Here is a 12,923-nt window from a genome sequence, read left to right as displayed (position 1 = left end):
CCCAAAACGCTTGTTATTTATGACCTTCTGGTAAATTTTGAAATAAGCAATTAATGTAATTGATTAATTACATGTTGTCATTAATTGACATTAGTAGTAAATACTTAATTTGACCTCGTTTGCATAAAAAGCACGTGGCACATTGTTCCTTCCTGTGAAGAAAATCCATTAACGTTTATTGATAGTCAAGGTTCCTTGACTTAAGTTGAAAAGGAGGAAATATAGTGACAGCTTATGAACCTTGAATAAATGCCAATATCATAGCGTCGTTTATTCATGTAAACATAATTATATTAAATGCGGAGAATAGTTAACTACACGATTAATTTCCCTCTCGCAAAACAACTATTCCGTAAGATTATACATGTATGTATGTATGTATGTATGTATGTATGTATGTATGTATGTATGTATGTATGTATGTATGTATGTATGTATGTATGTATGTATGTATGTATGTATGTATGTATGTATGTATGTATGTATGTATGTATGAACATTGTATGTCTTGCATTGTTGTGAAGATGGAGCCTGTTTCGGCAACGGTTCAACAAGACTAAAGATTAGTCTTTGGATATATATAATTTTGAAAGTATCAATCAAATCCACTTAAACTGAAATGGAGCCCTGGGGAGACCTGAACCCGAAGGTATCTGGAGTTGTTTCAGTTAGGGTTTTAGCATTGCTGGGTGGGCAAGGCAGTAAGGGAAATAATGTGGTTCAGGGACTGTGAGACAGACTATGGGTCAAAATAAAGTGGAACTAGAGTCTGTCATGTATATGTCTGCAGCTGCAGCAGAAACCTGCTTAGCAATTTGAACATTGATTCACAGTTCACTTCTATGATCTGAGTGAAATCGTTTGTATGTGTTCTCGTTGAGTTGAAATTCTCACATCATCAACTAATCCGTGTCCATATTTTGTCAGACTGACATTTTTACTGCTTATGTATTTTCGACATAGATTTAGTACCTATGAATTGATTTTGATGAAGAACGACATAGTAATTCAACATTTTGGATTAACGATAAACTTATTCTCAACGTTGAATCTCCTCCATCTCGACGGTTAATCTCTTCCATTAAGGAAGTGTATGGGCCCGACTTGCAATACACGCACGCGCAAACACGCGCTCATCGTACATACATGCAATAGTATAGTAGTAAAGAGTCCATGGACCAGCCATCTACCGAACCCATACGCTTTTACATACTGCAGTCATGGTAAATACAGCTTAGGCATGATATTAAGCACAGGTAACAAAAGCAAATATTAAAATAAGTTGACATGTAGGGCTATATGTCGTCCATCACGACGGTTACTCTTCTCCATTACTACGGTTTATTCCCTCTGCTACGACGGTTTATTCCCTCCATTACGACGGTTTATTCCCTCTGCTACGATGGGGTTTATTCCCTCTGCTACGACGGTTTATTCCCTCCATTACGACGGTTTATTCCCTCCATTACGACGGTTTATTCCCTCTGCTACGACGGTTTATTCCCTCTGCTACGACGGGGTTTATTCTCTCTGCTACGACGGTTTATTCCCTCCATTACGACGGTTTATTCCCTCTGCTACGACGGTGAATCTTCTACACCACAGCGTTGAATCTCCTCCATTACGGGACTGAATCTCCTAAATCAAGATGAAGGATTTCCTTCGTAACGTTTTGAATCTCTCCCATCACAACGTTATCTCTTAATCCTCTCCTCTCTGCTGTATTTTGATACATTCCCTGCAAAACGGTTTACCACGTCAAGAAACTCTTGCACACAAACATTGTCAAGTTTCAACCTAAAGTCAGAGCACCACTGGTCTCTTGGAGGTCAGCTGAGTTATCACCGAAGGCGAGATGTGCCGAATTCTCCGAATTATTCGACGCCGTTTTTCTCATTTTATCACGATTTATGACTCCTGAGCTATTTAAGATAACCTTCAAATTTGTATTTCACGCATAGCTCAAAATTGCGATAAAGATTCGAGATTCTTATATTAACTCTCGTGGTGTGAACGTTAAAAACTCCGCTGAAGCTCTTACCCCATATAACCTTGATATGGACTGATAAACTCACTTGCTGAACTCAACGCAAGCTGAATTGAGTACAACTTTATCAGCTTGTGTTTGTTTAGGGGACAGTTGATATAAACATGGAAATAAACACGGAAATAATTATAATATGAAAAATCCGAGTTTTTGTAGGTTTTCTCAAAAAGGTCCTGTTTTCCTTACGGCTAGTATTTATAACAGCTTCGCCCTCGGTTTCCACACAGCCGGGCTAATCCACGCACTGTTTATAAACACGGGCGGCAGAGGGGGAAGTTCAATTAAAAAACATGAACTCGGTTCAACACTGTTTAAGATTTCACATTCGGATCTTGTTCACATATGATATGTTTGAGTGAATCATTCGGAAGATACTGTAGCCTGGCTGGTCTTTCATGATCTCGGATTTGACAGAGGTCATAATACGGTTCCCAATATCGACAGCTGTGTGTATGTGATCTCAGTGCCAATATAGATTCATATGTATGAGATGCCAAATATCACATATACTGATAGAGAAACTTGTGTAGTAGTGCACTGATTCAGATATGTGCACTCACGCGTCAGCCCGTGTGGTTTATGTATTTGTTTCAATGAAATCGTCACTACATTCATAGCAAATTGGGGTTGGTGATGGGTTAACCACTTTTTATGGACCAAGAATTAGATACTAGCCATGCACTATGAGTATTTTTTGTTTGTTTGTTTTGTGTTGTTGTTGTTGTTGTTTGTTTGTTTTCTTTTTTTCTTTTTTCGCAATCTTAATTTTCCACTGAAACATGGGTGGAAAAAATCCAAAGTGTAGTTTTCTTTGATTTGGCAAAAGAAGAAACATATATGTTTTAGGAAATTACAATTATATTTAGGATGTATATATTTTCAGGTTACGTGTAAATCTAACACGTAAGTGCACCTATACATATACTCTAATACAAATGTATACTCGTGTACAAACTGTCACATACAGACGCATCCACGTGTTCACAGCCTCGCATACAGACACATTCACGTGTACATACACCCACATGCAGACACATTCACGTATATATACACGTTCATACAGACACATTCAAGTGTACATACACCCACATGCAGACACATTCACGTGTAATATACTCACATGCAGACACATTCACATGTACATATACTCACATACATAGACATTCACGTGCACATGTACTGAGATACATATTCACACGTACATATGCTCATATACACGCACATTCACGTGTACATACACTCACATGCAGACACATTCACGTGTAATATACTCACATACAGACACATTCACGTGTAAATACACTCACATGCAGACACATTCACATGTACACATACTCACATACAGACACATTCACGTGTACATACACTCACATGCAGACTCATTCACGTGCACGTGTACTGAGATACATATTCACGTGCACATGTACTGAGATACACATTCATGTGTACATTCGCTCACATACATACACATTTACTTGTACATGTACTCACGTGCAGACACATACACACGAACAAAAAGCTCACATTCAGACACTGACATCTCCATTCCCACTGTTTTCATCTACACCAACATCTGAGAGACGTGCTCGACAGCTCTCCGTGATCATAGATCGGGGACTGATGTTCCCAAATGTGTGAACTGACTGACCTTGGGGACAAGGCAGAGTCCCATCGGGGAAGATCTTACTCAAATGTAGGAGGGAGATAGTTTAATGAAATCCACATAATATCACCACTGACATACTTTCGTATTTTCACTCTGAAACATACGAACGTCGGAAGCCCTTAGCCTATCGCGCTCTATACAAACCTTTGGGTTAGTCTGGCTCGTCAAGCGGAAGGCCTAGGTTCCATTCCCCACATACAGGGGTACAATGCGTGTAGCCCATTTCTGTTGTCCCTCGCCGTGATATGGCTGAAATATTGATTAAAAGCGAAGCAAAACCTCTCACTCACTCACTCACTCACTCACTCACTCACTCACTCAAAAAAGGATACATGTAAATAGATCTTAAATCGGTGCCCAAAACAGTAAACGTCCATTTGTGAGAGTGGGAGTAATAGGTGTAATCTCGAAATAGATGTTACCAAGTTGGAAACCACGGCGAAGGGTCGACTTCCCGCGACTTGGTGGCAATCACGTGATTTGACGAGATTTCACACGATAGTCTTATCTGGCAACCAGAAAATGTCAGGTGTGACCTTGCCGCTGGTGCATGACAAGGTCACCCACTGACCCTCGGCGATAGCAGCAGCGTGGAGCGCCCTCTGGCGTCGGTGTTCACTATGTAAGCACTTTCATAGTTCCTGGGATAAAATAAAAACTTGACATTTCATTTTAAGCGACAAGTACAACATTCCTATTACGACATAAAAAACATTAAGCGACATTTCCGCTTCAGTTTACATGGATATTCTTATCATCAACTTCAAGAACGACAAGTTTTAATAAGAAATGAAAACTTGAAAATGTTTCTTTTTGTGAATGTCAACGCGTTATATGATAATTAATACCACATTCATTTCTCACGGACTAATGCGAGTGGCAGAGGGCGCTGTTGCGTTTTAGACAAACAAACCACAAATGTCGGTCATATTTGATACAGATGAACAATCTTATATTTCATAACGAGTACACTGAAACGACAGAACAATCTTGTCGATTTCTATACGGGCCCTTTTCTATCGTACTACTTGCTCTGATTCCAGAAACTGTTTAACCCGGAATTTTGAATTTAGTAAGGCACAAACACACAACATGGAAAAAGCCAAAAATTAAAAACATTATCAATATACTACAGTGAAAGGCAGAAATGAACGTCGCTGGAGATTGTGTAGACGTCTCATGGCTTGTCGTTGATCTTTCCTTAACCTAGGAATGGCTGTGTGTTTGTGTAAACTCTCCAACTTAGGGCAAAGTTATGATCCTAAATATCAACTGTGTCACACGTTTCAAATGCATCAGCATCGACCATTTTTGTTCTTTTCATTTTAGTCACAATCAGATTTAATATTATCGTTTGATCGTAAGTATGTAAACACATAAAAAACATAAACGTTTCTCGGACACACTTTTTTCAAAAGTGATGAGGGCGGTAGGACTTTATTTTTATTTTTATTTTGATAGAAAAAATTAAGAGGGAGGAAAACATTTCTTTTTCTCTCAGAAATACAGCTTGGGAAGTTAATCACGTGTTAACGAGTTGTAGATTCAGCAACACTCGTTCTTACATTCCTAATTGTGGACAAGGATGATCGCCACGCGGCCAAATATAAATAAAATTAAATGACAATAAAAAGATATTACGCGCACAAATAAAAGTGACGCACCCATGCCCGTGAAACATTTCACTTTCATATTCAGCCTAAGCCATTCTAACATCATGGATTAGCCAGACACTGATTAACCCGGACTATTCAGCTATACGACCAGATGTTTAATAGCATTATTGATGTGATTAGAAAGACTGACCATGTTTCTAGCACTGACAGACAGCAACTGTCTGGCAGCAAGGTACAACCTAAACTATCGCTTAGTCTTTCAATGTAGAAAAGTTTGATAAGTCCATGTTAAATGGAAATAGACCACAATGGAGACCATAGATAGGTTTTAAATGATATGTGTAAAATATAGCATAAAGAAATCTCCCTTAAATTAAAAATGAACACCAGCCAGATTGGAGATTCAGACCCCGAAGCAATAGAGTCTCGCTTCATTTAAAACTTTGCAGAAAGGGCTTGGCAGACGGGGAAGCAGTGTGGTTCAGGGACTGAGAGACAGACGAGGTACAACCGTGAGGGACCGGTAATTTTAAGGGTGGACTTTGTCGTATGGAAAGAAGTAGCCATGAAGCCAAAGATTAGAAATAAAAATAATACTCGTATTTGAGGAGCGAAATGAATATCATAAGCATTATGGGAAGGTATTATTTTCAGCACGACGGTGCATCAAAACCCCAGTCTACCGCACCCACCCTTTCTGTCGCCACCTCTCTCGCCAAAACACTCTGTAACAAATGAAGGCTCCCGGGTGCGGCTGTGAGTCTTTCATGCGAAATTTTGCAAGTATTTGTTCATCGGATTGACTGGATAAGGCTGATGCCTTTCGTCGGATTTAGTTTTGAATGTGTGGCGACTTTTGCAGTTTCTAAATCGTTTGAAAATACTTCACACATTGTCATGGTTTAATAGTGTGTTTCAAGTCATTGCCCTACCAATGATTGCCAGACAGTCCATGCGAACCACTAGGATCCCACAGGGGTTTTCCGATGCGTCTCGCAACAGAGTAAATAGGACTGGTTAATTAGATAAGCCTCCAAATTGGATAGGTCAAACTGCGGCGTGAAGTTAAAAGGCTGAATTGTTTTGTTGGGAAATATTTGACAATAGTGCGAGGTCGGGAGAGGGAATGGAAGGTCAACATTCTGTGTCCGGGAACATGGCGTTGATGACAAATGTTGCCGTCCACTGGAACGACGTTCAACGTTGACGATGTCGGTGGGTTTTAGGCGAGGAATTTGTTGATGTTGAGGGGTATTAGTTACCGGAGTATTTGACGTTGTCGCTATGCGGTGTGTTGTTGTTGATGTTAGTGTTTATTAGTGGGGAGTAGTTGATATTGTGGTCAGGAGATGAGTTGAATTTGTCTGTTATTAGCTTTGTAGTAGTTGACGTTGTCGGGACGGGGTGTGTTGTTAATGTCGGCATAAGTGGAGATACAAGTAACTGACGTTGTCTGGTTTTACGCAGGGAATTGATATTAACCGGTACATGCAAGTGCAGTTGTTGATATTGTGCAGATGGAGGAAAGATCTGTCCAGGGGAATTGTTGACGTTGTCCAGGTGTACGCAAAGAAGGTGTTATCGTCGTTGTCGGGTGTACGCAAGGAAGGTGTTACCGCCGTTGTCGGGTGTACGCAAAGAAGGTGTTACCGCCAATGTCGGGTGTGTGCAAGGAAGGTGCTACCGTCGTTGTCGGATTTATGCAGGGGAGTTGGTGATGTTACAGGGTATATAGGGGGAGGTAGTTGATGTTGCAGGGTATATAGGGGGAGGTAGTTGATGTTGCAGGGTATATAGGGGGAGTTGTTGATGTTTCAGGGTATATAGGGGGAGGTAGTTGATGTTGCAGGGTATATAGGGGGAGGTAGTTGATGTTGCAGGGTATATAGGGGGAGGTAGTTGATGTTGCAGGGTATATAGGGGGAGGAAGGTGATGTTTCAGGGTATATAGGGGGAGGTAGTTGATGAGGTTTTGGAGAACATTCATTTATTACCTCATCTGGTACTGGCAACTTTAGCTTGAGCAAAGGAAACGAGAGAAGGAAACAAAACTAGCTACATCCAACTTGAAGGATTTACTTCCCAGGTTCAACAGCCCATGTCAAGTGTTTGTATGTTGAAGTGTGTGATCTCTGCATAAAAGCCATCGACCACAACTTAAATGGTCGGATACACGATCATTTGAAAGTATGTGAAAATGCTTTTTTATTTTGATCCATAGAACCCATACAAGCGAGGTTAAAGGCACACAACGCAGTTGTGCGAGAACACGATGTCCATTGAATTTTTCTCCCTCCGGGTAAAAATACTTAGTGCATGGATATAACACATGTTACGTTTGGGATTACACTTCTCAATATGTACAGATTCTAGTACTTCTGTTAGATTGAGTCCCATCCGCGATTCGAACCCACATCCTCAGAATCAGTCACACAAAGTCTGATATCCACTAAGAAAGAGTAAAACAAATATGCGTTGCATTTGACCACTTTCTGAATGGCATTGTGCCTATCCCAAATAAATCTTAAACTCTCACTCTTCACACCCACCCTGTGACACAGTTCAGTATTGCACGGCTTAATGGCTTCAATTTGTTCCTATCGGCTCGTATTCTATGTAACCTTTATTACGTCAGCTCACGATTAACTGTTGGTGCTATTGTGGGGCGCTACCGCCTGATCGCATTTAACTACATATACATGGAGACAAGACCCTAGTGCCAGTTGAAACAGGCAGAATTGTATCGCAAGTGTTATCAAAGGGGCGTAACTCAAGGAGCAATGTAAATTGTATCAACGATCACATAATTACGGTACTCCATCAAATCATTTGCGCAAACGTTTCACAAAAGGTGATTTCCCATGCTCAAGATAAATGTGCCGTGACGTATGGAGCAACTGCGCAAGTCATGCGCATCAGGGGCTATCGTTATTCTTTAAAGGGAGATAACCCACAGATAACGTTTAGCACCCCAAGACGGTCTTACGTCACGTGACCAAGGTCAGGGAGAGGTTAAAGATAAGATGCGGATGGTGGCGAATGTTTGAAGATGCGAAAAGATGATAAATTAAAGATGGAAGCACCAACAAGGTGATAATTTGGGATTTTGAAAGCAGTGATGGGTAGATGACACGCTGACAGAGATACCTAGCTATCTGATGACATCCGACATTCAGTTCACGTTACGTCTCGTAAATTTCCTTAACTCGCGCGAGATCAGATCTCTCCCGTAACACATATAGTTTACCGCGGCTCGGAACATTCCAAATAAATAATACCTGTGTTTAGGACCTGCCTTGCAAATAGATTTATGTATGTTCAAAGGGGATTTTTTTAATAAGTTAACATGTTACGGTGCATTTCTGGTGTTATCTGGGTTGTTGTAACAGTTGGACATTCAAAACGTCAATATAACGTCAAACGGAAACATTCAGTGGAGATCATCCAGCTACAAAAGATGACCTTCATCAGACCAAACAACGCAAAAGTGATGAAAAGTTATGTGAATAGATAATTGACAATGGGTGACGACAGTGGGTGTTCACCTAACGGGTAAGCACAACCTGGTCTCTGTTGTTTATACAAGTGCATTAACTGCACCATTTGTTCAGTAGACTAATTTGGACACAGTTATAAGATCAAAAAATTGTGAGCTGGTATTGTACAGTTCAAGTACAAAATTGCAGTGATATTCCCATTGTAGTGTACAATCCCTTCCTCACACTTGTACATTCCCCTCAGTCCTTATTCTCGCTGTAATGAAGTTGCTCATCCACATGTTGTCACCTTTCCTTACTTCTCCAACCTCTAAATGCTCGTTACGAAGTGAGTGTGTTTAGTTTTACGTGGCACTTAGCAATATTTCAGCTATATAGCAGCGGTCTATAAATAATCGAGTCTGGACCAGACAATTCAGTGATCAACAGCATGAGCATCGACCCGCGCCATTGGGAATGATGACGTGTCAACCCAAGTCACCGATCCTGACCACCCGAACCCGATAGTATGGTTAAGTGAAGATCAATATTCTTATCAGGGCCTTCACGGGTCTCTTCACGTAGTTGGCGCTGAGGGTAGGAAAGATGTAGTCGAGTGTTTTTCAGAAAAGGTTTCACTGGCCAGCATATTTATCACACTCCATTAAATGACCGAAAGTCATATGTGCACAAACTGAAAGATCCGTGAAGATCCAGACTAGAATTGGTCTTTCAGTAACCCATGTTTGTCGCAAGAAGCATCTAATGGGTGGTCAGATTGGCACAACAAGTTGTGTACATCGGTGCTCAAGTTGTCGATCGCTAGATGGACTGATCCTGACTCGATTATGTACAGGCCGTTGCCATATAGTTGGAACACTGCTGAAAGCGATCTTTTACAAGAAACCAACCAGTCAGTCATAAATTAAGACCCTTAGTAGATCATACCTGTAGGAAATAAGGAATTATAAACTGCTAAGCATAGCCAGGCTGGTATGAAGTGAACCCTGTCTTTGGGGTTTACTGTTAATAGTGAAATTTTATAAAGTGAAATCCTGAACGGTGAAATGAGTATTTGAGTTCAGGGAGAATTTGGTCCTGATCTGGACAGAGAGATCATGAATGGGAGCACAGGCAAACTGTAGCGCAAATGGGGTTGCGCAGCACAGAAAATATGACAAGTTTTCTGATATGCGAGCGAAGCGACCACAGGCTGGCAGCGTACTACCTTCGCTTGGGATCGAAAAGTATTTTTCATGTCAAAATAAAATATCGCCAGGGTCAAAGGTACACTCCCATTTCCTCATTTGGTGGTGCTCAGGTTTCCTACCCCATGTTTAATATTCCTCACGTGAAATATGTTGTATTCAACATTTTAAGCGCCACTCGTGGTATTCAGATCGTTCTTCGCCATTACCCCTGCCAGCTTCCGGTTGAATGGAGTGACGGAACAAGAATAAGCAGAAATTAAAAAGAAATACCCTATTTTATCATGAACCTGTTGGGGTTTATTTGTCCTATATGCCGTCGCTATTGTTAGAATTTTCGTAACATTTATTCTACATAAAAACACTTCTGGCGTAATGGGCAAATGAAGCAGGGGAGGTAACTGTAAGCATTCCATATGGAATAATACCCTCCTGTTCCTTCATGTCGTTGAACCGGAAGCTGGAAGGGGTAATGGGGGCGAAGAACCGTTTGATATACCACGAGTTGCGCTTAAAGTGTTGAATAAAAATATTTCACGTGAGTAATTGTTCAACGTGGGGTTGAAAATGTGAGAACACCCATTGAAGTAATGGGTGTATACCTTTGATGGTGGCGATGTTTTATTTTGACATGAAAAATATTTTTCGAACCGAAGCTAGGGAAATACGTTGCCAACCTTTGCTCGCTTCGCTCGCATGTAAGAAGACTGGTCATTTTCTCTATGCTACGCAAACCATTTGCGCTAGAGTTTACCTGTGCTGGGAGTAACGTTTCTTAGAGACCTACGTGTTTTTTTTTTCAAAGCCACCTTAGCGCTACGCCTATCGTACGTCTGTGTTAAGGTATGGGAGTAGATCTGCCCCCAGGGTCTACTGAATGCTAAGTCAGTGAATGTACAGTAAGTCTGTCCATTAAAGAAGCATATCCAGATGTGCGGACGCCTTTCAGTTAATAGCATTTTTCTAGGAATTTCCATGTAAACTATGAATTATTTCCTTATAGACATGTGCAAGTCTAGTATAGAAGTTAGCTTAGCACAACGACTCCTAGTGAGTATTTTAATGAACCGATACTTAATTTCATCGCCCGCTCTTCTCAGCTCTCTGAAATGGAGTGATTGAGGGTTTCTACTGGTTCCTTTCCGTCCTGTTCAAACCGTTACATAGAATACCCCCAACATGGTATTGTCCCCACCAGTCATGGCATGTTATAACCATACCAATTTCACAAAAAAAACCGGATGATCTTTAGATTTTTTAAAGTAGCATAGATATTAAAAAACTATTTTAAAGATTTCATGGTTCCCTCTCCCAGCTGTAAACCTGTTGAACTAACGATGAGCCTTGAATATATATAAAAAACAGGAAATGTTCCGGAGTTAATGCTTACTCCTTCATCAGGTGGACGAAGGAGTAAGCATTAACTCCGAAACGTTGTGTTCTCATAATAAAGAAGTTGATATCCATAAAAAGTCTTCATTCCTGTGTATTTCACTTCTAAATACTCTTCAAAGACTTGAGGAAATGTTCCATTAAAAGAGTAAGGACTATTCCATTGTGCGAGCATACCGATAGCAAATGCTAGTGCATGTGAGAAAAAGTAATATATATCCATACAGATGAAACATTGCCACAGGAATGGAATATATTTTCCCTTAATTCTCTTCAGCATCTGTTCATCTGGCTTCAGCCTTTGCCTTTTATCAATGTTGTAAATCCAATGTCCCCTACTTTTTAATGGAATACATAAAAAATGTAGTAACAAAAAATACAAATGAGCACCAACAAGATAGGGTATTCAGAACCTGAGAAAATTTAGACTTGTTTCACTTTGTCATTGCAGGGAGACCTCGGCTGTAGGGAAAATACTGCGGTTCAGGGACTGTGAGACAAACTACATTGAAGACAGGGCTAGGCAGTGGGGAAAATAATCTGGCTCAGGGACTGTGAGACGTATATACACCAATCTGCTACACGACCTCTTCGTAGGACCACGCATTATGGCGTTAAGCGGAAACACTATCTCACGATGTGATGAAGCCAAATATTGAAAACTGTTTCGCGGTCAATCAAAGCATTGATACACTGGTGTTTAAAGGCTGTGGTTGTATCGTATTACATCGACTTACATCCCCAAGATGTCTATCTGGAACATCAAGGCTATAGCGTCCAGCCCTGGTGGTCACTGTACGTGTAAATAGCTGGACAAATAAAGATTCTTCCCACGGTCCCAGTCTGTAATTTACCAAACACGGTCATAAGATGAAAAACATCTTGCTTCTCTAGACGATTAGTATCAGCGCAATTTAGAAAATCAATGTAATATTAAATAATCTCTCAGCGGTCTTTGGAGATCTGAGGATTGCAAATGTGGGGTTTTAAACAACCTCATTCACACCCGCCCAAACCACTATGGGCGGTTCCCATGTACGATTTAGCTTTCAACAAAACGAGACCGATTTATCTTCCGGCAGTTTTCGTAATGTGACGTAATTTACCGACAACGATTAGACGCCCCGTTGATTGGACAAACAAATCGTGCGACAAGGATCGTTTATTGTTAGCTATTGAAGATGTGTGAGGTCGTATCCAGGATAAACCAATTCATTACCGACAATGTAGAGAAAAACTGTGATAAGCGATCGATAATTGTGTTGTAGTAATCTGTCGAAGTTGCCTTTGTTGGCAGTGGAACATAGAAAAGGCTACAATGCATTACTGAAAACCAAACTGGTGTACTCTATAAAAACGGAAGTGTTTCATACATTGAACCGAAATATACTCAACAACAACGTCAAGGATATCCCAGTTATTAATATATTAGCATCTATTAGTTCATATTATCATGCATATAATATTTAAATATTGAATATTGGAGCTTAACTTTTTTTGTTGCGCATAGAAAACATA

Source organism: Haliotis asinina, chromosome 2 (genome assembly GCF_037392515.1).
Source record: "Haliotis asinina isolate JCU_RB_2024 chromosome 2, JCU_Hal_asi_v2, whole genome shotgun sequence".
In the NCBI taxonomy this organism is placed as follows: Eukaryota; Metazoa; Mollusca; class Gastropoda; order Lepetellida; family Haliotidae; genus Haliotis; species Haliotis asinina.
Note: the sequence above shows the minus strand (reverse complement) of the source record.